The sequence below is a fragment of the Phyllobates terribilis genome, unplaced genomic scaffold, assembly GCF_046119375.1.
Source record: "Phyllobates terribilis strain yellow unplaced genomic scaffold, ASM4611937v1 Scaffold_11__3_contigs__length_659146591, whole genome shotgun sequence".
Lineage (NCBI taxonomy): Eukaryota > Metazoa > Chordata > Amphibia > Anura > Dendrobatidae > Phyllobates > Phyllobates terribilis.
Window position 1 is genome coordinate 173,924,910 of NW_027362771.1, and position 24,642 is coordinate 173,949,551.

The window sequence follows — 24,642 nt, forward strand, 5'->3', positions numbered from 1 at the left end:
TGGTTCCTTGCGCAAAAGTGACATGATAAACCCAATGCGCTGTGAGTCATTCCCCGAGGACTTTGGTCTCAAACGAAAATATAATAAACAAGCATTTTTAAAGGAAAAAAAATCTTGTTGTTTACCATCAAAAATATCAGGGAGTCCTACCTTCGGTTCCACAAAATGCGCTCCAGGACAGCTACTCACGTGTTGCCGGCGCTCGGACACCTCCAGAGACAATCCCTGCAGGCGTTGAGCCAAATCTTGAACAGAAACCATATTGATCCCCGAATTTCTTTCCTTAAAGTTTTTTTTTTTGTTTGGGCTGGACTTACTGTTATGATCTGCAACATAAACTAGGGAAAGAAGGGGAAAGCTGTCCCTACAGTAAGACTAAGCTGAAGTCCCTACATTGTAGCGGGCGACCTGTTCCTTGTGAACAGACCCGCCTGCGTCCTCGGCTAGTCTGAATGGAGACCTATAGAAAAAGGGAGGGGTCCCTAAAAGAACTAAGGACTGGGACAAAAATGGGACACCTCCTTACAGAAGTTGTTGCAGAACAAAAGATAAACTGACAAAAGAACTAGAGGTCCAGAGGACCAAGCAAACTAGAGATAGATAGGCACAAAAGCACTGGGCTAGAAAGATAGTCTAAACAACACTGAAGTCCAGCAAGGCCAGAAGGGCGGAGCTGGAATATATACGAAGATGGTCACGTGACCGCAAAACACAAGATAGAAGCAGAAACAAACAGGAGGGTTCTAACAATCACGCCCACAGGACTGACTAGTCTGGGGAACGAATGCACCATCAAATAGTCAAAGCCCTCATTAGCATAGGAAAAGAGGACATTATAAATGCTTTTTTATATCTCGTTTGCACCGAATAGCATTATACAGGGATGGTTAGGCAGGAAATTTACTCATACATATGGGAATGCTGCTGGGTTGGAGGGCATGGGGGACCTGATAGGTTTGCTGTAAATGGAGTGATTAAAGAACTCTCAAAGAGGGGCAAAAGTGCACACAATAGGGCAGTACTGTTTAAAAAGACCGGTTGCGCTCACAAGGAGGTGGTGTGTACAACCCCTGTTTAATCGTGAATAACCACTGCTGCTGCCCCGTGGCTAGAAGAGATAATTTCCAGATGAGTATGTACCAGAATGAAGAGAATTAGGGGGCTGTGTTGGGGGAAATGAGGAGCCTTGGAGCTTCAGATAAGGTTTTTTGACCTTGAGAAAGGCCTCATTTTGGCGCCGAAACTTGTTAGTACTAACATAAACTTTATCTGAAGGTCCAAGGCTCCTCATCTTGCAGCGCAGCTCACTTAACATGATTCTTTGCATTCTGATAAAATGAGTAATTAAACATTTTTTTTAACCATTGCAAAGTTTTTTTTTGTCATTGCTTCATTGCTTATTTTGCTCTCCTACACACCATGCTACTGTGCTGTTTCATGTGGTCAGTTTATGCTCATTTAGAAGATGCTTACAACTGCTGCCCATACAAGATTAGAACTCTATTTAAAAACAATCATAATAATAATGGAATTTATGAAAGAAAACGGCACCAACACATCATCAGTTAAAGAGAATACCTGTTATTTAAAAGCATACCTTCGCAATAATTCAAACGGTAGTGCAAGAAAAAAATTCACAAATTCATATGATTAATTGAAAAAATAGAAAACTCAGCACTCACCATTTAACTAAAAATAGTGTCCTTTATTTCATGTGGCGGGACAGTCTTTTTAGAAAAGCAGGGGGAGTGGGGAGATGGATCAGGACAACAACCGTTTTGCGACTATCCAAGCTCTTCTGCGGGTCCAAGTATGCATAATAAGAGAATTCTCCTCTATTCACCTTTCTTCTTTCCACTCATTTAAAGACAGCTATCTATCTAATCTCATATATTCAATGTTTGCATTCACCTTAGTCCTTACAGAGTGCTGCTGTATTGCCTTTTTTTATATTATGCAGTAATGACAGCTTGCACCTGTTCACACTAGCTTTATTCTGTTCAGGGGTGCTGGTCAATTTTTAGATTTTTGCAGTTTACTATTTGAGGTTGTGACTGCCTCCTTTTCTGACTGTACACTACACCCATCAGCCCAAGGGTTTTTTAATTATTTTTGGATCCTACCTGCCCATTAAATTTGTAGGCTTATAGCCCGGGAGAGGCATGTTTGATAAATATTAGGTTTAGGGTCCTATCAAAGAAAGGTCACCTTGCGGTGGTTGATGGGCACACATGAATTGGCCAATTTATGCACTAAGTACCTTAACTTTTATAAGTATAAACTTACAGAGTGCTGATGTATTCTCTTGTTTGTGTCTATCTATTTATTACCTATCTATCTACTGTATCTATATCTTTGCTCATCTAACACCTAAACATCTGTCATTTCTATTCCCGATTCTATTCTGGGAGATGGCACATGGACGGCACAGAGATGTCACACTTTGTCATCTTGTGCACGTGTGCAACATGTATTGACATCAATGCTGCTAAAAAAAAACAGACAAAGCTATGGGTGGGTCACACGGACACATGGACCATGTGAAAACATGGAAATGTATGGAGCCCCATAGATTATAATGGGTGTTCACGTGTAAGTGTCTCTGGTACGTGTGGGGTAACTTTCGTGTGAAGGGGGCCTAAGCCAGTGACATTTAAATGAGACGTTACAATACTACTAATCATCTGTTATTGGCCTTTTCTGTTTACATACAGTAAAAAAGAAGGCTTCTAATTAGTGTTGAGCCACCCCCATAGTGTTCGGGTTCGGTTCGGTTCGTCGAACACCGGGATGTTCGAGGAACTGTTCGTCGAACTGTTCGTCGAACACCTTAGAACACCGTCGAACACCGTTAAAACCAATGGCAGGCAAACAAAAACACATAGAAACACATAGAAAACACCTGCAAAGGTGTCCAAAAGCTGACAAACTGCTCAGAAGACGCTCTCTTTAAAAAAGCCGGCCGGCAAATTCAGCAGCGGCATACACCGGTACCCGACAATTTAGACAAGAAGGAATAGAGCATCACACATAGATTAGATAGATAGAAACATGTCAGTCACACATATAAGAAGCACAGTGACAGTGTTGGTTACTGCACTTGTCATTTAGTGTAAAGGATTTATTAAAAAAAATATTAGTGTTTTCATGCACCGTCTCTTTAAAAAAGCCGGCCGGCAATTCAGCATCTGTACCCGACAATTTAGAACAGAAAGAATAGAGCTTCACACATAGATTAGATAGATAGAAACATGTCAGTCACACATATAAGAAGCACAGTGACAGTGTTGGTTACTGCACTTGTCATTTAGTGTAAAGGATTTATTTAAAAAAATAATAGTGTTTTCATGCACTGTCTCTTTAAAAAAGCCGGCCGGCAATTCAGCAGCGGTACCCGACAATTTAGAACAGAAAGATAGAGCATCACACATAGATTAGATAGATAGAAACATGTCAGTCACATATATATGAAGTACAGTGATAGTGTTGGTTGCTGTACTTGTCATTTAGTATTAAAATAAAGGATTTATTATTAAAAAAATTGGCGTGGGGTTTCCCTTAATTTTAGGCTCTAGCGGAGGTTAAGCAGACGGCTGGGGCAGATGTTTGAAGCCTGGGAAGGGGGTAATACCCACGGAGCTTCCCAGGCTACTAATATCAGCCCCCAGCTGAATACATAGCCTTTACTAGCTATTAAAATGGGGGACCCCCCAAAAAAAATGACGTGGGGTCCCCCCTAATTTAATAGCTAGCAAAGGCTAGGCAGACAGCTGGGGGCTGATATTAATAGCCCAGGAAGGGAGCCATGAATATTGGCCCCCTCCCAGGCTAGAAACACCAGCCGTCAGCCGCCCCAGAAATGGCGCATTCATAGGATGCGCCAATTCTGGCACTTAGCCTCGCTCTTCCACGCTGCCCTGGTGCGGTGGCAGTGGGGTAATAGGGTTGGGGTTGATGTCAGCTTATAATGCCAGCTGACATCAATCCCAGGTTAGTAATGGAGAGGCGTCTATAAGACACCCCCATTACTAACCCCATAGTCAAAGTTTAAAAAAACACAAACACCCAGAATAAAGTCCTTTAATTGAAATAAAGACACAATCCTTTATTGTTCTAAATTAAACCATACTTACCGTCACGCCCATTCCAGCTGAAGCCAACGATCTCCTGCAATAAAAGAAAAATAATAAAGCAACCTCATCCTTACCTTTCCATGGTTCCCACGACAGCTTCAGCTCTGCTACATCGAGATGACAGGCTGGACCGCAGCAGAACGCTGCCATCCAGCCTGTCATCCCGCAGACACTGAGAAGCGCAGGCTTGCTTGCGCTGCTCAGCGTCTCTCTGTGACGACATCCAGATGAGCCGAGTTCATGTCCAATGAACTCGGCTCACCTCATGCACGTCACTGACAGCGTGGGAAAATTCTCACGCTGAAGCGCTGATTGCAGGAGAATTTTCCCACGCTGTCAGTGACGTGCAGGAGGTGAGCTGAGTTCATTGGACATGAGCTCACCTCATGCACATCACTGACAGCGTGGGAGAATTCTCCTGCACTCAGCACTTCAGCGTGAGAATTTTCCCACGCTGTCAGTGACGTGCATGAGGTGAGCCGAGTTCATTGGACATGACCTCGGCTCATCTGGATGCCGTCACAGCGAGACAGTGAGGAGCGCAAGCATGCCTGCGCTTCTCAGTGTCTGCGGGATGACAGACTGGATGGCAGCGTTCTGCTGCGGTCCAGCCAGTCATCTCGATGTAGCAGAGCTGAAGCTGTCGTGGGAACCATGGAAAGGTAAGGATGAGGTTGGTTTATTATTTTTCTTTTATTGCAGGAGATCGTTGGCTTCAGCTGGAATGGGTGTGATGGTAAGTATGGTTTAATTTAGAACAATAAAGAATTGTGTCTTTATTTCAATTAAAGGACTTTATTCTGGGTGTTGTGTTTTTTTTAAATACTTTACTAGAAATTCATGGCGGTCCTGTCTAATACTGGCGTGACCCCATGAATTTTGGGCTTGGGGCCAGCTGATAATGCCAAGCTGGCCCTAACCCCTTTATTACCCAGTGAGCCACCGCACCAGGGCCCTGGATGAGTTGGGTACAGCGCCAGAAGATGGCGCTTCTATGAACGCGCCATTTTCCGGGGTGGCTGCGGACTGCAATTTGTAGCGGGGGGGGCCCAGAAAGCTTGGGCCTCCCTGCGCTGCAGATTCCAGCCCCCAGCTGCCTAGTTGTACCTGGCTGGACACAAAAATAGGGCGAAGCCCCACGTACTTTTTTTTTAATTATTTCATGAAATTCATGAAATAATTAAGAAAAAAAGGCCTTCCCTATATTGTTGTGTCCGGCCAGGTACAAATAGGCAGCTGGTGGTTGGGGGCAGCCCGTTCCTGCCTGCTGTACCTGGCTGGACACAAATATAGTGCGAAGCCCCACTTCAATTTTTTTTAATTATTTCATGAAATTCATGAAATAATTAAGAAAAAAAGGGCTTCCCTATATTGTTGTGTCCGGCCAGGTACAAATAGGCAGCTGGTGGATGGGGGCAGCCCGTTCCTGCCTGCTGTACCTGGCTGGACACAAATATAGTGCGAAGCCCCACTTCAATTTTTTTAAATTATTTCAGGAAATTCATGAAATAATTAAAAAAAAATTGACGTGGGGCTTCGCACTATATTTGTGTCCAGTCAGGTGCAGCAGGCAGGAACGGGCTGCCCCCATCCACCAGCTGCCTATTTGTACCTGGCCGGACACAACAATATAGGGAAGCCCTTTTTTTCTTAATTATTTCATGAAATAATTTAAAGAAAATTGACGTGGGGCTTCGCCCTGTTTTTGTGTCCAGCCAGGTACAACTAGGCAGCTGGGGGCTGGAATCCGCAGCGCAGGGAGGCCCAAGCTTTCTGGGCCACCCCCGCTGCAAATTGCAGTCCGCAGCCACCCCGGAAAATGGCGCGTTCATAGAAGCGCCATCTTCTGGCGCTGTACCCAACTCATCCAGGGCCCTGATGCGGTGGCTCACTGGGTAATAAAGGGGTTAGGGCCAGCTTGGCATTATCAGCTGGCCCTAAGCCCGAAATTCATGGGGTCACGCCAATATTAGACATGACCACCATGAATTTCTAGTAAAGTATTTAAAAAAAACACAACACCCAGAAAAAAGTCCTTTAATTGAAATAAACACACAATTCTTTATTGTTCTAAATTAAACCATACTTACCATCACGCCCATTCCAGCTGAAGCCAACGATCTCCTGAAATAAAAGAAAAATAATAAAGCAACATCATCCTTACCTTTCCATGGTTCCCATGACAGCTTCAGCTCTGCTACATCGAGATGACAGGCTGGACCGCAGCAGAACGCTGCCATCCAGCCTGTCATCCCGCAGACACTGAGAAGCGCAGGCTTGCTTGCGCTCCACAGTGTCTCTCTGTGAGGGCATCCAGATGAGCCGAGTTTATGTCCAATGAACTCGGCTCACCTCATGCACGTCACTGACAGCGTGGGAAAATTCTCCTGCACTCAGCGCTTCAGCGTGGGAGAATTCTCACGCTGAAGCGCTGAGTGCAGGAGAATTCTCCCACGCTGTCAGTGACGTGCAGGAGGTGAGCTGAGTTCATTGGACATGAGCTCACCTTATGCACGTCACTGACAGCGTGGGAGAATTCTCCTGCACTCACCGCTTCAGCGTGAGAATTTTCCCATGCTGTCAGTGACGTGCATGAGGTGAGCCGAGTTCATTGGACATGATCTCGGCTCATCTGGATGTCGTCACAGAGAGACGCTGAGCAGCGCAAGCAAGCCTGCGCTTCTCAGTGTCTGCGGGATGAGAGGCTGGATGGCAGCGTTCTGCTGCGGTCCAGCCTGTCATCTCGATGTAGCAGAGCTGAAGCTGTCGTGGGAACCATGGAAAGGTAAGGATGAGGTTGCTTTATTATTTTTCTTTTATTGCAGGAGATCGTTGGCTTCAGCTGGAATGGGCGTGACGGTAAGTATGGTTTAATTTAGAACAATAAAGGATTGTGTCTTTATTTCAATTAAAGGACTTTATTCTGGGTGTTTGTGTTTTTTTTAACTTTGACTATGGGGTTAGTAATGGGGGTGTCTTATAGACGCCTCTCCATTACTAACCTGGGCTTGATGTCAGCTGGCATTATAAGCTGACATCAACCCCAACCCTATTACCCCCTGCCACCGCACCAGGGCAGCGTGGAAGAGCGAGGCTAAGTGCCAGAATTGGCGCATCCTATGAATGCGCCATTTCTGGGGCGGCTGACGGCTGGTGTTTCTAGCCTGGGAGGGGGCCAATATTCATGGCACCCTTCCTGGGCTATTAATATCAGCCCCCAGCTGTCTGCCTAGCCTTTGCTAGCTATTAAATTAGGGGGGACTCCACGTCATTTTTTTTGGGGGGTCCCCCATTTTAATAGCTAGTAAAGGCTATGTATTCAGCTGGGGGCTGATATTAGTAGCCTGGGAAGCTCCGTGGGTATTACCCCCTTCCCAGGTCTCAAACATCTGCCCCAGCCGTCTGCTTAACCTCCGCTAGAGCCTAAAATTAAGGGGAACCCCACGCCAATTTTTTAATAATAAATCCTTTATTTTAATACTAAATGACAAGTACAGTAACCAACACTATCACTGTACTTCATATATATGTGACTGACATGTTTCTATCTAATCTATGTGTGAAGCTCTATTCTGTCTGTTATAAATTGTCGGGTACCGCTGCTGAATTGCCGGCCGGCTTTTTTAAAGAGACAGTGCATGAAAACACTATTATTTTTTTTGATAAATCCTTTACGCTAAATGACAAGTACAGTAAGCAACACTGTCACTGTACTTCTTATATATGTGACTGACATGTTTCTATCTATCTAATCTATGTGTGAAGCTCTATTCTGTCTGTTATAAATTGTCGGGTACCGCTGTTGAATTGCCGGACGGCTTTTTTAAAGAGACGGTGCATGAAAACACTATTATTTTTTTTGATAAATCCTTTACGCTAAATGACAAGTACAGTAAGCAGCACTTTCACTGTACTTCGTATATATGTGGCTGACATGTTTATATCTATCTAATCTATGTGTGAAGCTCTATTCTTTCGGTTCTAAATTGTCGGGTACCGGTGTATGCCGCTGCTGAATTGCCGGCTTTTCATGTTTCACTGTTGGCACTGTTCCCATCAATTTGGGCAACCACTGTAATGCCACAACCACCATGGCTGTGACATTACAGTGAGTGGCAGGCAATCCCTGCATGATGTGAAAAAATCTAGTTACGCTTTTGGTGCACGAACAGTTATCGAACATAACCTCGAACAGCCGAATTTTTTGCAAATCGTTCGGGTTCGTCGAACAACTCGAACACCGCCCAAAACAGCTCGAATTTGAGATTGGCGAACAGTTCTAGTCGAACACCGCTCATCTCTACTTCTAATAACTTTCTTTCATAATCCTCAAAGAGTTTGTCCACTACTATAGAGAATGCCCCCATTGATGTAAACAGTGGATATAAGATTTTTTGTAAGTACCTTTCACTGTCATTGTTGCTGTGAGCGGCGCTATCACTGGCCGCTCACAGGCATCATGTGACCCCCGGCTGCAGCCGGCTCTGACATCCGTTGATGTCACGTCAAGTTCTGGCTGCAGCCGGGCGTGACCCAGTGACGCGCTCCCCCCTGATTGATGGTCTGTGGGCGGGGTTTCACCGCACGCCACAGCCCAGCATTCACCGCACGCTTTCCCTTTCTGCATTCATTGGGAATGTGCGCGGTGGATGCTGGGTGTGACGTGCGGTGAAACCCCACCCACAGCCCATCAATCAGGGGGGGAGCGCGTCACCTGGTCACGCCTGGCTGCAGCCGGAGCTTAACGTGACATCAGCGGATGTCAGAGGAGGCTGCAGCTGGGGTCACGTGATGCCTAATGAGCGGTCAGCGATAGCGCCTCTCACAGACAAGAATGACGGTGCAAGTTAATTACAAAAAATCTTATTTCCACTGTTTACATCGATGGGGGCATTCTGTATAGTAGTGGACAACCTCTTTAACTCTTACAACCGGATTATTTCTGAGGCCAACACTTTTAGTTTTATGTTTCATGTTTCGTTTATTCTGCATTATTTTAAAATCAATGTCATGATTCAATATTTCATATACAGGAACCTTGAAGTTTACACTCTAAAAAATGTTCTAGCAAACAAGCTTTGTGAATGCTGCCTCTGCAGCACCAGCAATACGCTCTTATGTAGAATTCTTAGAGACAGGGTTGCTATAGTGATATATTGTATATTGTACAGTTATGTCTCCACATTGATACAGCATTTAGAATATTTATTAAACAAAAATTGGAGCATTAACAATATAGCTAGACCTAAAGCTTTCAAACTCTTCATAATACAAATAGAAGCATTAAAGGATCAGGAAAATATGGCTGCTTCTTCCAGAAAGTTTCATTCCTATCCACAAGTTGTATGTGTTATTAAAACTTTTCTCCATTGCACTGAATAAAGGTGAGCTGTAATGCCTCACACAACCTGAGGATGGTGCAGTGCTGAATTTAATAAGAAAGCAGAAACTCTATTTGTAGCAACTCAAGTTTCCATAAAAATGGCAAAGGGAATCTGTCAGCAAGTTTTTGCTATACAATGTGATAGTAGCATAACATAGGGCAAGAAAGCTTGATTCAAGGGATGTATCACTTTCTGGGCTTCTTGGTGTAGTTTTTATAGAATACCTGTTTTCTCTGATGGAGATGAAGCAGAGCTAAGTGTTAAATGGAATCTGTCAGCAGGTGTTGCAATGTAATTTGAGGGCAGCACAATTTGCCATTTATTAGTCTGCGTGCTGTTATTTACATAGAATGAAGGTTATATAACCATGAGATTATCAATGCCCTGAATGATGCCCCCCGTGAGCCTTGTTCCGAACACTCTCCTTTCTCTTATAAGCAGCTCACTGTCAAAAGATAATATATACAGAAAGCTGTGGTGTGGGCGTGGTTAGATTTATGAGCTCTGACACAGGCTACATCTACAAACTCTGATTGTATCACAACTGCTGCACCCAGTAAACTAAGTGATACATCATTGTAATCAGGGTCTGTTTTCCTACATTAAGCTGCTCTCAGATGAGATAGCAAAAACCTGTTGACAGATTCCCTTTAAACTGTGTATAACCCCGTCCACTCACCTGACAGGCAGCTTCCTGTGTACACTATGCAATGTGAGCAAGCTGATACTTAGTGGTGGGAGTGGGGTTACACAGATTAGCGTGTCTGGGCTGCGCGTGAGCTGTAACCCGGGCAGTGTTAATCTCCTGGTAAAACTATAACACGGAGCCGAATAAGTGACACATCCCTGGAATCGGGGTTTCCTGTTCTCTATTATGCTACTTTCAGATTAAATTGCAAAGAACAGCTGACAGATTTCCTTTAATATTGTTTTTCATAGCAGTTACATTTATTATAACTTAAAAGTTCAATTTATAGCTGTTGGCTTTTGCTATAGGGACTAACAAAATCTACTTTAAAAAAAGTTAATGGTTAATTTCTGTGAGAGTTGTGAAACTAGTTGCGCTGGTTTGCTTGGCTATTTTTGTAGCTCCCATAAAACTAAATAAAGAAAGCCGAGCATGCGCTGCCATCTCTCCATTCACATTAGAATGATATTAGACCTGCATCTATCAGTCATCTATGGCATACTGAGTGGGTTTAAAAAAAGTAACGTGTCCACAACATGTGAACACAGCCTTAGTGACAGTAGTTAAGCAGCTGTTTACAATTAATAAGATGAAGACCAATTCCAGACTATGAATTTTAGTTATGCCCTTGTAGAGTTCAGTGTATTGTAGGAGTTAAAATAGCGGAGAGATATAGCTAACATGTCAGGTGGAACTGAAGGGATGCAAGCCACAGTGTAAGGGTATGTGCACACGATGCAGAAATGCTCAGGATTTTTTCCTGAGCGTTTCTGCATCTCTCTGGCAGGAAAAAACGCATGCGGATTGTAAATGCGGATTGTACATGCGGTTTCCTGCCAGGGACATGCGGAAATGAAGCGGTCTTCACTTTCATTTCCGCATGCGGGTTGACAAGCGCTTCCCAAGCGATTTTAGCATCACTTGGAAAGTGCTTGTCAACTTGGTCACACTATATAAATCCATGCAACCGGCATGGATTTATATAGTGTGTGAATGTCAAAAAATAAAAAATAAATCTATACTTTACCCTCTGATGGCCCCCGGTGTCCTGCTTCATCTGTCCCGGCTGCCGGCAGTGAAGACTTTAGGACCTTCCGACGTCAGCGTCACGTGACCCGTCACATGACTCTGATGTCAGCGAAGGTCCTTCTTCATTCAACCGCGAAGTGCCCGGGAAGCCGGCAGGACGCAGCGCGGGCCGTCAGAAGGTGAGAATATATATATTTTTTATTTTATTCTTTTGGTACCTGGGTCTGGATGAGAGTCCTCTCATCCACACCCGGGTACCATCCGCACATTAGACCGCATGAAAAGCGCATCAACATATACAGTGATGCGGATTCCATGCGGTCTAATGCAAGTCAATGGCGGCAAAAGAGCAGCGTTTCCGCAAAATTAATTGACATGCTGCGGATTTTTGACCGCAGCGTTTACGCTGCGGAAAAATCCGCATCGTGGGCACAGCACATGCGGATTTCCATTGGGGAACATTGCTGCCCTTCTACCATGCGTTTTTCATGCGTTTCTGCGGCGTTTACGCAACTGCAAAAACGCCGCGGAAACGCATGAAAAACGCATCGTGTGAACTCAGCTTAAGAACAATATGATACAATTATAAAGCTTTATGTTATATTGATCTGAGCATAACTGGAGTTTGCTACTTTATTTCCATGTTATAGGTTTATGCTTGCACACTTTTATTACACAAAGAAAATAACTATTTACTATATTCAGTATCTATAGTGCTCTGCCTTTTTAACCTTCTAAACTATCTATACACTATGCTGCATGTAATAATTACTTATTTTAATTGTTAAACCAAGAAACATTAGTGGTACTGTGAAGTTCGTTGCCACCATTGATTTGGCTTGTGTTTAAATGTTAAATGTCTGTATAACACAACTTTGGAATCATTATGGTATCATTTATTATAGTGTTTTATGTGATTGTCGTTTTTGTTCTTTAAAGTAACTTGCTATTTTTAACATGTACATAAGACATTTAACAGGGTTTATCTGACAAAGAAATGAATTAATTTACTGGAAAACCAAAACTTTGTGACATTGATTTAGAAATGTTATCAGTTCCCTGACCCAGACAGAATGAAGCGTAAGGTTCTCTCATTTTTCTTGAGTCTATTTTTGTCTTTGGTTGACATTGTTATCTCCTCTATCATTTGCTCAGCAATCACTTTAACAATTGATCAGACATTTCTACCCCATAAGGCTATTAGGCACCAGATACATTCTATGCATTTTTTGCTCTATGTTCTAGTTAGTGTCCAGAAAAACAAAATCATGGGTTGTTTATCAATGGAATTGGTCAAATATTTAATTTGCTCACATTACTATGAGTAAGGCTTTGCGCCCACATAGCAGATTTGATGCAGAGCGTTTTTGCCTCTCTCTGGCAGAAAAAAACGCATGCAGATTTACATGCGTTTTTTCTGCCAGAGAGCAGCGTTTTTACATGCGTTTTCGCATTCGTTTTTTCAAGCACTTTTCCAAGCGATTTTGAGCATCACTTGCAAAAGTGCTTGACAAGTTGATCACACAATATAAATCCATGCAACCGGCATGGATTTATAATGTGTGAACAACTTAGGTGCTTTAAATGCAGCATCTATAGTAAAAAAAAAAAAGAATTAAAATGTTAAAAATAAAAAAAAACCTGTATATTCACCTCTCCGGCGGCCCCCGGTCTGCTCTCCGGTCTCCTCCGGTCTGCTCCCGGCCGCGTCTTCTCTCTTCAGCGTCCCGCAGTGTACTGTCAGGAGTCAGGACCTGCGGTGACGTCATTTAGTCAGCTGATGGTAACGCGACCATCACCTGACCTCCGACGTCAGCTGTCGCGTAACCATCAGCTGACTAAATGACGTCACCGCAGGTCCTGACAGTACACTGCGGGACGCCGAAGAGCGAGGACGTGGGCGGGAACAGACCGGAGAGCAGACCGGGGGCCGCTTGAGAGGTGAATATACAGGTTTTGTTTATTTTTAACTTTTTTATTTCTTTTTTTCACCGCATGGTAGCCGGGATGAAGAGGAGTTGTAGTCTCGTCTTCATCCCAGGTACCACACGAACCGCGATTACGCTGCAGCGTAATCGTGGTAGAAATGGTCATGCTGCGTTTTGCAAAGCAATGCGAATTCGACGCGCAAATTAGCGCATCATGTGCACAGCACATCCGAATTCACATTGCTTTGCATGGCATACTGTTTTACAAGTGTTTTTGCAGCCGTAAAAACGCCACAAAAACGCTACGTGGGCACATAGCCTAAGGCTATGTGCCCACGTTGCATTTATGAAGCAGAAAATTTCTGCTTCATAAATGCAAGTCCTCTCCCGGAAAAACGCATGCGGAATTCCGCACGCGTTTATCGCGCATTTTTCGCGCGTTTATCACGCGTTTTCCACATGCGGAATTGCCTTGCGTTTTTTATGCATTGGACAAAGGCAATTCCGCTTGCGGAAACGCAAAATTAAATGACATGCTGCGGATTTTTGAACGCAGCATAAACGCTGCGGAAAAATCCGCAGCATGTGCATAGAACTTGCGGAATCCCATTGGGTACGGGTTACCAAGCGTTTTACAAGCGTTTACGCTGCGGAAATTCCGCATCCAAAACGCTTGAAAAACGCTACGTGGGCACACAGCCTAAATGTATTCACAAATAGAAAAAGACAACATGCACAAATTGATTAGGCTGTGTGCCCATTTGATGCAGAGCGTTTTTGCCTCTCTGGCAGAAAAAAATGCATGCAGATTTACATGCGTTTTTTTCTGCCAAAGAGAAGCGTTTTTTCAGCGTTTTTACATGCGTTTTCGCATGCGTTTTTTCAAGCACTTTTCCAAACGATTTTGAGTATCACTTGGAAAAGTGCTTGACAACTTGGTCACACAATATAAATCCATGCAACTGGAATGGATTTATATTGTGTGACCAACTTAGATGCTTTAAATGCTGCATCTATAGTAAAAAAATAATAAAAAAAAAATAATAATAATTAAAAAGTTAAAAATAAAAAAAACCTGCATACTCATCTCTTCAGTCTCCTTCCGGCGGAGATCCTCTCTCTTTGGCGTCCTGCGGTGTACTTGCAGGACCTGCGGTGACTTAATTTAGTCAGCTGATGGTCACACGACCATCACCTGACCGCTGACGTCAGTGGTTGCGTGACCATCAGCTGACTAAATGACATCACCGCAGGTCCTGCCAGTACACCGCGGGACGCCGAGGAGAGAGAACGCGGCCGGGAAAAGACTGGAGAGGTGAGCATACAGGTTTTTTTCATTTTTAACTTTATTTCTCTTTTTACACTGCAAATTCGCGGCCATTGAATTTAATTGAAACGCAGCTAATCCACATATACCTGCGGGTTTGCTGTGTTTCAATGTTCCTCAATGGCCGCGAATTTGTGGCGTAATCGCGGTAGAAATGGTCATGCTGCGTTTTGCAACACAATGCGAATTCGGTGCTCTAATTAGCACATCATGTGCACAGCACATCCAAATTCACATTGCTTTGCATGGCAAACTGTTTTACAAGCGTTTTCGCAGCCGTAAAAATGCCGCAAAAACCCTACAAAAACGCTATGTGGGCACATAGCCTAACATTGCTTTGCTACAGCAAAAGAAATCTTTAGTAAACATACTGTACTTTTCCTCATGTACAATGTGTTCGAACTGCTATAAGTCTTTCGTAAGATCCTTTTGGTCACATGATCATAACAGATTTTTAGACTCCTAATGTTCAAAAAATATATGGGAAGGATTAAGAACATGACATTAAGGGGTAATGTGCAAAAATCAGGTTTTCCAAATACCCATATTCAGTAACAATCATAAAAAATACACATATCACTGATTTCTTCAATTGGCACTGAATGTTTTTTTTACAGCAAGATATACTACATACAAAAAATGTGAGATTTCACCATGTCCTCATATAGAACTTTTTTGCCATTATCCACATGATCCCTAGGAAACTTTCTCAGTGTCCATATATTCCTTGTTCACAGAGGCCCTAACTACATCAAACAAACATTTCGGGGGATGGACTCCTTTTTTAAGCATGCATGAAGAATACAAGCAGGAGCATAAATACAAAAGAAATCTTGCGATAATCTGAATAATATAAAGTATCTTTATAATAATTAGTTAAAAACAAAACCCCAAATATTAATAGAAGCACATAATAGATATACGGATAACCTATAAAAACATTATCTAGACAATATATAATTATTAGTGATGAGCGAGTGTGCGCGCAACTGCTCGGTACTTGCCCAAGCATCTCACTGTTCGGCGCTCAGTGATTGCTTCCTGGATGCTCGGACGGGAGCTCGAGTCCCTGTCGCACATGTTTGACGCTGTTTAGACAGCGAATAAACATGTGGGGATTTCCTTCCAGTCACTGAAATGTCGCAGCCATGTTGGTTGTGTCATTACAGTGACATCATTACAGTGGTTGGCTGGCCGCATAGCGTCATCGGGTCTATATAAGACCTGGTGACCCTATGCTCATCACGGTCTACCCTTCGGACAGGCGGAGTAGGGAGAGGTGCTGTTGAGCTAGGGAGAGAATTGGTGGTCTATTTAGTTAGGTATTCCAGAGAAATATACATCTCAACTAACAGTCTTTCTAAGGACTAATCCAAATGCATAACAACCCTAGCAGGAGTTAGGCAGGCATAGTTTGTGGAGAGTGAATAGAGCAGAATAGGGTCCATTGCACGTTCTGTCTGCTGATGTTACAGATATCCATAGCCCTAGATATCAGGACTAATATTCTTTTTGCTCTTAATCCTGATTATTTGATTAAAAAGCAATATAATACCCCATTTTTACTGCTCCATTTGCTTGTTAGCAGCATACAGCCAGATTTGTGTTATTTTATTTGCATTGCTGTATTGTGGAAGCAGAGAAACTTATCCATCATCTCAGGTGATCTGACATTACTGTGGCAATAATCTTGAAATTTATTGGGAATGTGACAAATATTATACTCCACTGAAAGTCTGCCAGTTGTGTGTTGTTCAAACCTATTCACACTTGGTCGCTGGCCAATACCATACTATAAGGCCACTGCCTAAAATCGTGGTCATCAGACGTGATCCGATATTACTGCAGTAATAATCCTGACATTATTGGGAGCGTGACAAATATTATACTCTATTTAAAGTCTTCCAGTTGTCTGTTGTTCAAGGCTATTCACACTTGGTCACTGATCAATACCATACTATAAGGCCACTGCCTAAAACCGTGGTCATCAGACGTGATCTGATATTACTGCGGTAATAATCCTGACATTTTTGGGAATGTGACAAATATTATACTCCATTTAAAATGGGCAAGGCGCATGGCAAGGTACTGGGAAGTGGACAAGATGGTGATGGTGCACTCAGAGGCCGAGGCCGTGGGCAAGATGAAATTGTGCCTGTTGAGGGAGCACAACAAGCACCCACATCATGTCGCCCTACCTTCCTGTCCCACTTTGTAGGGGGCCGCGGAACACCACTATTGAAGCCAGAGCAGTGTGAAAAGGTTGTTAGTTGGATTGCAGATAATGCTTCCAGTCAGTTTGCCACCACCACCACCCGGTCTTCCACACTTTTCCATTTATAGATTCGGGCCTCTCGCCGGCCCGCTTCAAGCGGGCCAAGAGGAGTTCGCATGTAGCGATGCCCAAATATTTGAGCAGCCACAGTCACACGAAGGTAAGTATGCATACCTTCCATTACCGGGTCTCATACTGGCGAATCCCCGCAGCACACAGTGCTTACGCTAGGGGGATTCATAAGTCTGCAGTCACACAGAGTGACTGCAAACTTATCACTTTTGACCGAACAACCCCTTTAATAATGGGAACAATAAGGCATAGCCGGCTGATGGTCCTCTAACAATAGTGAGATACGACTGCTGGCTGCGTATGCTGATGAGCTCCATAATTCACTTCTCTTTCCCTCAAGAAAACAGACAATAACTGGAAACAAACGTTTAGGTATTTTTTGTTATTTTCCCCTTTTTATTTATGACTGTTTTACATATTTGTTTGTCATTTTACTTTTCTCTTTTTATTTTTTTTATTGCAAGCACTGTTTATTTTTATTTTAAAGCTTAAAATCTTGAATAAGTTTGACCCTTGTATGCTCTAAAGAACCTATAGCCTTTAAGAGAGTGTGTGACCTTTTGATTGTCTGACAGTAACATAGATTGGGGACTCATCACCCCATGTGTTTCATGAGTGGTGGCAGCGTAAGAAATCGGGGTGTGCTTAATGTGTCAGAGTGATTTATGCTCACTTTATAACCTAAGACAGAGAATGAGAGCGGGAATGAGTGAGGGGAGATAAACCTTTTCAGGCACACCCCACGTCACGTGCTGACAGAGCTCAGTAATTGACAGTCCACTGTATCTCATATTCTTAGACTCTCATGTAACAGGGGTGGTGTCACAGGATTTGAGGATAGCTCATGTGGTACCGATATTTAAGAAAGGTAAGAAGGTGGATTCAGGCAACTATCGTCCGGTAAGCCTGACATCAGTAGAATGCAAAATTTGAGTACCTTATAAGGGATTACCTGCAGAAATATATCGCAGAGAATAATATAATAACTGACAACCAGCATGGATTCATGAAGGATAAGTCATGAATCATGAAGTCATGAAGGTAAGTGCAAATCTGGATTTTGGTAAAGCTGCTATATGACTTTGCAAAGGCATTTGATACTGTACCACACAACAGCCTTATACTGAAGGTACAGAAGCAAGGACTTGGGGGAAACTATATGTAGATGGGTAAGGAATTGACTAAGAGACAGGAAACAAAGAGTCATCATAAATGGTATGTTCTCTAAATGGGATATAGTCAGCAGTGGGGTGCCACAGGGATCTGTGCTAGGACCGATTCTTTTTAACCTCTATCAATGAACTTGTAGATGAGATTAAGAGTAACGTGTCAGTCTTTGCTGATGACACCAAACTATGTAGGATATTAAAATCTGACCTTGGCATTACAATATTGCAAAATGATCTGGATAAGATGTCTGAATGAGCAAACACTTTGCAAATGAGATTAAATATTGATAAATGTAGAGTAATGCACCTAGTACCGAGTAATCCTATTGCTGCTTATACATTAAATGGGAGTATACTCGGGACTAGAGAACAGGAGAAGGACTTGTGTATTCTGGTTACAAGTAGTGTTGAGCCACCCCCGTAGTGTTCGAGTTCGGTTCGGTAAGTCGAACACCCGTGTGTTCGCCGAACTGTTCGTCGAACACCTTCGAACACCGTTAAAACCAATGGCAGGCAAACAAAAACACATAGAAACACATAGAAAACACCTTCAAAGGTGTCCAAAAGCTGACAAACTGCTCAGAAGACACAACTAACACATGGAAAAGTGACAAGTACATATAGTCATGCGAAAAGAAAAGAGGTGGAGGAGTAAAAGGAGGGGGAGACACAGATATAGGCATGTCATGCCCTTCTAAAATCCAAAAAGTGAGAAGCCGACACGTTCAGTCCGTTCCTGCCCGTGCCACCTCCGTGTCGCCGGGTTTGTGCCAGAGCCGCGGTGAACCCTGACGGCCAGCCCCCCTCTCCCAATACTGGTGCCTGTCCGCTGGTGGATCGAGCGAGCCCCCCTGTGGTGGAGGCAGCTCTAAGCTTTTAAATTTAAATTGTCTCTCTAATTTGAATAAATACACTTTAAATCCATTTACAAGGATCTATTGGAGGGCAAGTCTCATGCCAGCAGCCGCGTAATTCCAGCTCCAGTAGCGTCCACTAAAGCTGCTGCAGTTAAAAAGCTTTTATAAGGATCGAGCTCGGCTGTCCACCGCAAGGCATCCTACTGCCAGTCCCAGCCCCTATGCCTTGGGGTGCCTCCTGATGCTCTTCACTGAGTATCCCGTGGTCCCGAAGCATTTCCTTTGAAAAAATGAAGTGTCCAAACTACAGGTGGTGTAGCTTGCTTAACAGCAGGGATAATCTGCTGACTAGCAGACCCTGCTACTAGGCACAAAGTATTTCCTGGGCTAGATGCAGTTAAAAATTTGTAATTAGATACTCTCGTTGGATGCTGAGAAAGCATTCCATAGAGTCTCCTGGCACGCCATATATGATTCTCTTAAAAAGCTTGGGGTAGGGGTCTAGGGGACCCTTTTATAGCCAAAATCACGGCCCTGTATCGCAATACGTCACCTAGGCTGAAGATAAATGGAACTGTAGCACCCTGAGGGCTCGGTTGCTACAGAGGTATTGCACCTCACCCAGAGGTGTGATATCTCACTCTCAGGTAAGGATGGAGTGTGGATCAGGACCCGACACCTGCATGCATTACACCACATTGCCGTGGGGCAGGGCGACCAATATGCCCCTGAGATGGGCACGACAGTCCCTGTCCCTGGCTGGAGTGGGGGGAGGGAACACTGAGGAAGGGGTACCCTGTAGTGCAGAAGCAGGGAGGAAGCAGTTCCTGGGTGCATTGAGAAGGGAGTATAAAAGGTGGGCACCATCTTAGTTCAGTGCAGAGAAGTCTGAGCAGAAGTGGCAGGGAGCAGGGGCTCTGCATGAGCTCTGCTCCGGAGGCGGGCCTAGTAACAGAGGCCCAGGCCTGGAAGAGGGAGAAGGAAGGAAGAGGAGCGGAGAAGGCTCCAGGAACGAGGAACGAAGGGATCTCAGGGGTGCGGACGGGCGAGTCGCCACCGCACGCCCGAATCCACCTGCGTGGAGGGGTCAGGCCAAAGGGGGAGACCGGTCCCCGAAACTAGTGGAGGCAGGAAACGACCCTCAGCTAGAAACAGGAGGCTGTGACATTTTATGTGGCGCAGCCCCTCGCTACACCCGCTAGGAAGGCACCACATAGGGTCAGGGAAACTGGCGCCAAGTTTATCAAGAGGAGGCCCGAGGCAGCCGGACAGAAGGGTTGGTAAGAAAGGCCAGACAAAGGGCACACAAAGGGGGTTCTGTGAAGCACTCCAAAGTTATCTGGGAGTTGTCTGAGCCCCTCACCTGGTGAGCACAGTACGACGTGGGCAGCCGTTACCTGCAGACGTGGTCTGGATAATAAGAACTGTGAGTAAAGGCCCTGGACTGCATCACTGACTCCGTGTCATTACTCCTGCTGCCCTGCACCATCACCCCCATCCTCCGCATACACTGCCCTGAGGCTATACTCCTCCCGTGGGGAGTTATGCTACGCTCTGCTGCACCCACAACACCAGCCTTAGCGGTCTGCCCTGGAGCGGCGGTTCACTCTGACCGCAATCCACGGGTGGCGTTGTCGGACATTTAAACATCAAAACCACATAAATAGTTCCGCCACTGGTTTGACCGCCCTGAGCCACGGAACCGGGTTGCCGCCACGGAGACTACAACCACCAGCATCCACCAAAAATGGTCCGGCTCCGGGTGTCCCAAGGCCCAGGGGGCGCGTCAGAACATTTTCATCACCTTTCACAATCACCAATGGGACAAGGCAGGGATGCTCTCTGTCCCCTCTCTTATACATCCTAGTGACGGAGCACCTGCTCTCATCAATTCGCCATAACCCCAATATTAGGTGGATTGAGGTGGGAGGCACCGAGTACAAGTGCTCTCTATTTGCTGATGATGTACTAGTATATATCACTCAATCACATATATCCATCCATGCTGTTATGGCTGAAATAGATCACTTTGTTACATGGTCAAATTTTAAAATCAATGCAGCGAAGTCTGAGGCCCTCGATGTCTCCCTCCCCAAATCCATATAGGATTCCATCCAGTCCAACTTTCCCTTTGCCTGGCCCTCACAGGGTATCAAATACTTAGGAATTCCTATTCATAGAGACCTCTCCCATCTATGTTATCTTAATTTTGGGCCCTTTATTGAACAACTCCATACAGACCACGGTTGGCAAGTTAGAACTGTAAGATTCACTACGTGAACCACTGGTGTTTTGTGGAAAAGCACATGTACACTGTGTTCCAAATTATTATGCAAAAAGTGTTTAGGAGTGATAAGGGAAGAATTTGTTTGTTTGTCAGTTAAACTCATTGATGGTGATGTGTGTCAGGGCTCTTTATATCACTGTAAGCAATTGCAGACACCTGTGCTAATTAGTTTGGCAGGTGTGTCCAATGAAAGGCAAGACTACTTAAGAAGGTTGTCTCACATTATTAAGCAGCCTACATTTTCTGCCAAAATGGGAAAGAAAAAGGATGTGTCGGCTGCTGAGAAGCAACAAATTGTGGAGTGTTTAGGTCAAGGCATGACTACAATCAACATTGTGCGATGATCAGGATGAAGTGTCTTGGCAATCAAGAAGTATGTAGCTGATTCACAGTACACACGTGTGCGTGCTGATAAGGGCAAATTGAGGACTCTTTCCTACAGGCAATTACGTCAGGTTGAAAGAGCAGCGGCAAAAAAGCCTTGTCATAGCAGCAGACAAGTTTTTGAAGCTGCTTGTGCCTCCAACGTCCCCCGAACAACAAGATGCAGGGTCCTTCAGAGGTTTGCAGCTGTGCATACGCCATCCTGTCGACCTCCTCTATCCACTTCACACAAGCAGAAATGGCTCCAGTGGGCCAAACATTACATGAAGACTGATTTCAAAACTGTTTTGTTCACGGATGAGTGCCGTGCAGCGCTCGATGGTCCAGATGGATGGAGTGGAGGATGGCTGGTTGATGGACACCCCACGCAAACACGGCTACAGCGCCAACAAGGAGGAGGTGGAGTAATGCTTTGGGCTGGAATCATGGGGAGAGAGATTGTCGGCCCCTTTAGGATCCCTGAAGGCGCTAAAGATGAACTCCATAATGTATGTGGATTTTCTCAAACAGCACTTCCTGCCATGGTTCAAGAAGAAGAACCGTGTATTTCACAGCAAGATCATTTTTCTGCATGATAATGCACCATCTCATGCTGCACATAAAACATCTGCATCTCTGGCTGATATGGGCATAAAAGGGGACAAACTTATGGTGTGACCCCCATGCTCCCCTGACCTCTACCCCATTCAGAACCTTTGGAGCATCATTAAAAGGAGTGTCTATGATGGCGGGAGGCAGTTCACATCTAAGCAACAGCTCTGGGAGGGTATTCTGTCCTCATGCAAAACAATTGAAGCAGAAACCATCCAAAACCTGACAAATTCAATGGACGAGAGAGTTCAGAAGCTCCTTTCGAACAAGGGGTCCTATGTGAAAATGTAACATCACCTAGAATAAAGTTTTGTGTTGAAAACTGTTTGATTTCAGTTTCTAACAACCTGCTAATGCTTATAATTTCAAAAATGACCATTTTTTTGGTCTTTATTAAAATGAAAAGGTTGATCGAAAAGTTTGGGGGATCTAAGAGTGTGGCAACCCAGTAGTCATGATTACTTCGAATTCTGACAATATGAGGGTCATGCTGCAGGTAGTGCAGCAAGAAGGCACTAGAGATGAGCGTTGTTCTACTCGAACTGTTCGCCAATCTCAAATTCGAGCTGTTTTGGGCGGTGTTCGAGCCGTTCGGCGAACACGAACAATTTGAGAAAAATTCGGCTGTTCGAGGTTATGTTCGATAACTGTTCGTGCACCAAAATCATAACTGGATTTTTTCTCAGTAATGATGAAAATTAATGTTAATACGCAGTTTGAGTGTACAGCGGGGTGGGGGGAGGGGCAGGGGATGGATCTCTGCAGGAACAATGAAGATCTCCATTTTTTTTTCTCTTTCCCGCATTTGCAGTGGGGAGGTGCAATCTGTCAGCCTATCAGCAGCGCACACACGGAGCGAAGTGCTTTTTTTCACACAAGCAAGGGCATGTGTCATTGGCAGTGTATGTCACATGTCCTTGCCCTATAAGACCAAGCCATTTTCCCCGTCGCCACCATTTTCTCACTGCTGCAGCTGCGTGTTAGACGGCACCGCTGTTGCAGTGCGCTCTATACCTTGTTAATTTCAAGCCAATTTTCGCACAAATATACAGATAGCTTGGGAGTAGGGAATAGTTGTGATTGCAGTCCTTTTAAGGACTAGGTTACAGCATTTCCTACGACTTTTATCAGGGAGGTCTGTGCTCTTAAATAGATAGGTTGTGGGAGTAAAGACTAATTGTAATTGGAGTCCTTTTCAGGACTAGGTTACATGAGTTCCTATCAGTTTTTGCCAGGCAGGTCTGTGCCAGTGCTGTGCAAGTTTTTTCACAGCATTTGGCTGAATCTAGCAAAGCTAATCCTTTTTGGCCTATTGCAGAGTGTGTTAGTCAGTGGAGTAGCCTATCTGTGTTGCAAGATATAACACCTGTGTATAGAATACCAATTTTTTTACTGCACCTAGTGAAGTAAAATCTTTTGGGTATAGCATCATTCTATTAGTCCATCTATACTGACCTCCATCAGGTTGCAAACTGAATATAATTTTTTTCTGCATCTAGCTCTGAAAAAATATTTGGGCTTCTAGCAGTGTGTGGGACTTGGTCTATTAGTCCATCTATACTGACCTACATCAGGTTGCAAATTAAAAATAATTTTTTTCTTCATTTAGCTCTGAAAAAATATTTGGGCTTCTAGCAGTGTGTGGGACTTGTTCTATTAGTCCTTCTATACTGACCTCCAGCAGGTTGCAAATTGAATATAATTTTTTTCTGCATCTAGCTCTGAAAAAATAGTTGGGCTTCTAGTGGTGTGTGGGACTTGGTCTATTAGTCCATCTATACTGACCTCCATCAGGTTGCAAATTAAAAATAATTTTTTTCTGCATCTAGCTCTGAAAAAATATTTGGGCTTCTAGCAGTGTGTGGGACTTGGTCTATTAGTCCATCTATACTGACCTCCATCAGGTTGCAAATTAAAAATAATTTTTTTCTGCATCTAGCTCTGAAAAAATATTTGGGCTTCTAGCAGTGTGTGGGACTTGGTCTATTAGTCGTTCTATACTGACCTCCAGCAAGTTGCAAATTGAATATAATTTTTTTCTGCATCTAGCTCTGAAAAAATAGTTGGGCTTCTAGCGGTGTGTGGGACTTGGTCTATTAGTCCATCTATACTGACCTCCATCAGGTTGCAAATTAAAAATAATTTTTTTCTGCATCTAGCTCTGAAAAAATATTTGGGCTTCTAGCAGTGTGTGGGACTTGGTCTATTAGTCCATCTATACTGACCTCCATCAGGTTGCAAATTAAAAATAATTTTTTTCTGCATCTAGCTCTGAAAAAATATTTGGGCTTCTAGCAGTGTGTGGGACTTGGTCTATTAGTCCATCTATACTGACCTCCATCAGGTTGCAAATTAAAAATAATTTTTTTTCTTCATTTAGCTCTAAAAAAATATTTGGGCTTCTAGCAGTGTGTGGGACTTGTTCTATTAGTCCTTCTATACTCACCTCCAGCAGGTTGCAAATTGAATATAATTTTTTTCTGCATCTAGCTCTGAAAAAATAGTTGGGCTTCTAGCG